We start from the raw sequence: 4,328 nt of genomic DNA, 5'->3' as shown, positions 1-4,328 counted from the left end.
TTGATAAACACTGAGCTCGTGTCTCATATAATTGTTTTTGTCTTTGAAAAGTTTGTTGTGAAGTCGGCTCGCATGGGTCAGATAGACACACAGATACTTTAGTCATGTTTAGAGAAATGCTGGGCATCCAGTAGCTAATGCAAAACGTAATAGTGCAAAGATACTATCTGTTGCAAAGATATAACCAGTAAGATACACAGAGTAAACACAGATATAAGTACGTTTAGCTTTACTTAACTAAAACTCTATACAAAAAAACTAAAGTCCCAGGATCACAGAATGCTAAATTAATTATACACATCCTTCAGTATCAATGGTCATATGCATGGTCTCTAAAGTAACAATAACTGGAGATATTTGATACAGTCGAATTGTGAAAATGATTAGGTACTTTGCCATACCTTAACATGCTCTTTCACTGATATCAATTCATAGATATTGTATTAGTATGATAAAAAATTCAAATTAAATAATACTTCATTATCAAATATGGTGATTCAAAAATGGAAAGAAAAGCCTTAATAGTCAAAACTCTCCTCATGGCTGCCATTTAGATACTTCTTTGTCATTTCACTCAGTTAGGAACCCTCCATAGCAAAAAGAAAAAAGATGGGACCCTTTCTCCACCCACAGAAGAAGACAGTGAACTGCCTGAAGTGCCTCATCTGTAGCCTGGGCTCTCCTCCATTTCTCTGGGCAGTAGGCTATGCAAAAAAAAGAAAAAAGAGTTTCTTAACATTAAAGTATGTAAACTTCTTCTAACTCCAAAAAAATATTAAAACCTATTGATGAGAATAATGATTGGCTTGTTACCAAAAGAACCAAGGATCTGGAAGGTATTCAGAACCACTTTCAATCATTTTAAATCTATGGGGAGTCATTTATGGGGGAAAAAGGGATTAAGACAATATTCAATAAGAGCTGTAAAACATGAGTCATATAGTGGATATTGCACCTCAGTCAACAACATAGCACAATCAATTGACCTCAGATATTGGATACACATTGCTACTGGGCTAATGAAACTATTGCTGTGGATCTATGATGTCACATAAGAAAATATTTTTTTCAGTAAAATACATATTTTAGCTAAGATATAGAAAAATATCCCCCTCTACTGACACAGTTAAGATGCATATCACAGAAATGCTGGATATTTAAATTGTAACAACTACTGAGAACACTGAGTTTGGCTAACTAAGGAATTTTTCCAAATCTTGATGAACTACAATCCTATAAATTGTGAGACCTCATTAGCTTTCCCCCACATGATGATAAAGTCAGATCACAATAAGCTAGTTCATCAGTTTGACTGTTTGAATGGGCACTCATCCGTCTGGATGAATGAGATGTAATGGGAGCTATCAGTGGGATGGAAACTGCTAATCTGCATCATGCAGTGATGTGCCAACAAACTGAATGAGCAGTTACATTTATCGACCTGATGAAATGGCAATGTCCCAAACTGTCTGACACCAATCCCGTCGTTGCAAGTTGCATTGCTGGACAAATAAATAGATTAAAGAATGAAGTGATTCATTTGAATAAGAATACATTTTTGTTTTTAGAATAGAAATAAGGTATCACCAGATTAATCATCTGAATGACAACATACTTCAGTTTAATGAATTGCTTAGTAACAGTTGCAAAAGCAATGCTGCTTAAGAGAGGTAGTCCTGTGCTTCTTTACAACAGCTCCATCTTGTGGGATTTTTGTGACAACACAAAACTTCTACATAATCGCTATCCTCTTGTACAGACAATAAGAGAAGAGACTGCTGAAGGCAAGACCATCATCTATGTTTTTTCTTTAGCTTTTTTCTTTCTTGTTGACCTTACATATAAAAACAAGTTGAGAACAGAGCTGGGAAATGCCTTATTATTATTATTATTATTATTATTATTATTATTATTATTATTATTATTATTATTATTATTATTATTATTATGATATTGTAAATTATTTTGGGCAATGATTTAGGGCTACGAATAAATAATAAATAAAAGATATAACTTAAGTTGTCTATTCTTTTTGACATGAAGACATAATGTAACTTGTCCAACTCTTTTACGGTTTAAACTTATAAGTATGAAGATTTATATTCGATGGTTCCAGTTGCACCTGAAGCAACAAGAAGAAGAGTAAAAAGAAAATATTCTCCATTCATGTTTCGGTAAGTTGTATTTGTATTCAGGTTTTTAGGATATGCTCCATACAACTGTTAATATGAATTTGAATATCTTCTCTAGTTCTAAAGGCAATATCTGATATTATTATCATTATTTTTCTCCTAAAAGGTATATATTTTAGATGAAACTATGGCAAGGCTCCCCTGCAGAAGAAAAAATAATGATGACCATTTTCATATTTTACATTATTATTTGTGCTAAGAGCTCATGTACACCTTCAGTTTCTCTTGGGCAGGTGCGCCTGATTAAAATACCCACGGGAGTTTTGAATTTAATTAAATATTTTCTAATCATAATTCATATCATAATCTAATAGAGACATATAAACACTATTGCTATGGGTATGTTGACGGTTTTGTGTAACTGCTTAGAGATGGATAATTATGAGTGAATGACTGTATGCCTTGCATGTGTGTAGTTATTCATTAGTACATAGCGATCCTTAAATATGACTGAGATTATCAAGCAGGAGAACTAAAATAAACAGTTACTGAATAAAAGTGTTAAACTACAGTCGATGGAAATGCTAATGTTGACCCTTTTTAAAACTCATCAAAGTCCCACCTGAAAAGGAGTCACCACTGCATTTGCTTACAGCAGTGGTTAAAGAGGAAAATGAGAACAAAGTTTGCTTTTTTTTTTTATCATTTTTTTAGAGCACATTTATTACAGACATAACTCATGCGGTCAAGGCAGCTGTGGCTCAGGAGGAAGAGCAGTCATCTGCTCATCGTAAGGTCAGCAGTTCAATTCTAGGCTTCCTCAAATAGTGATAGAGAAAATAGCACTGTTCCTGACTGGTATGTGTTGTCTGAGTGTGTATGTGAATGGATGAATGTGGCTTATAGTCTCAAAAGTGCTTTGAGTGGTCGGCAGTGCTATATAAACACAGTCTATTTACCATCAAGGCAGTCTTTGTATCTTTTATTTGGCTTAAAGTCTTACTTTTCCCAATTAGAAGACTTTTGCAGTTTAGAATTCCCTAACTAATTGTGTGTCTTGTGTTCTTTAAAATGTGGGGAGTATTGCACTCAGAATGAAATAATAACAAAAAGTTTATTTAAACTTATTAAGCAGGAGAAGAAAAGGGGAATAAAAGAAATCTAAATAAAAGGTCACATTTTCCAAAACTAATCAATTTGATTATTCATTACTCGTTTTGAACCTTTCAGACCAAGAAGATTTTCAAATCTATTCCAAACAAGTTCCAAATACTTTCTTCAACATATACCAGCTCTGGCTTCCTAAATTATTTAGAGGGAATTCGCTGCCTTTAATCACCAACATATATGATGCCACCACCACCATCATTCAACAAGACATGCAGTTGGAGGGTGTTTCACCTTACCTAGATCCAAGACAACAATGCAACGTTCAGTTATGTATAGGGCAATGCATCAATGGAACCTACTGCCTCAGAACATTACTCAGTTAAATATTCATGCCTTTAAAATACAAATCAAAAATTATTATATGAATATCGACTTTATGTAATGCAGCTGTTTTTTCTTCTTCTTTATTTTCTCCTTTTTTCTTGTGCTGTCTCTGTCTCTTATGTTATTTATGTTTTGTATTTTTGTTTTATCCTTTATGTATGTAGTAGGTTGTTAATTGTCAATTGGAAGGACCCTAGGAATATTATCATGTATGTCATGTTTACCGCCACTCTGTGTGGCTGATATTTGTATCTGTAAATGATTAATTGGAAGGACCCCAGGAAGAATAGCTGCTGCTAAAAGCAAAAGCTAATGGGGATCTAATAAAAACAAACAAACAAACAAACCACATTCAAATCCTGATTTGAGTGAAAGGACTTGAAAATCAGTCTTTGAAGAGCAGCTCTGTGACATAATATCACTTAACCACCCACAATACAGATTGTTTGCTGCCGCTGATGCAGGAATGTTGAAAAGTCGGCACACACAGTGGACAGATGGCCCACACTGAGGCCCTGAAACCCCTAAGTGGATGAATGCCTTAGCGCTGATATGGCTATGTGCTAAAATTGTGGCAAAAGTGAGAAATAGAAAAGTGTGTTTCCAACTTGTTTAATTTGATGTGACAGTTGAAATCATATGCAGCTCCATACTGGAAAACGTCACGATTAAATTAGTTTTTGTTTTTTTCTTTCATCCAGT

Source organism: Odontesthes bonariensis, chromosome 4 (genome assembly GCF_027942865.1).
Source record: "Odontesthes bonariensis isolate fOdoBon6 chromosome 4, fOdoBon6.hap1, whole genome shotgun sequence".
NCBI classification, from domain to species: Eukaryota; Metazoa; Chordata; class Actinopteri; order Atheriniformes; family Atherinopsidae; genus Odontesthes; species Odontesthes bonariensis.
This window is presented reverse-complemented; position numbering follows the sequence as displayed.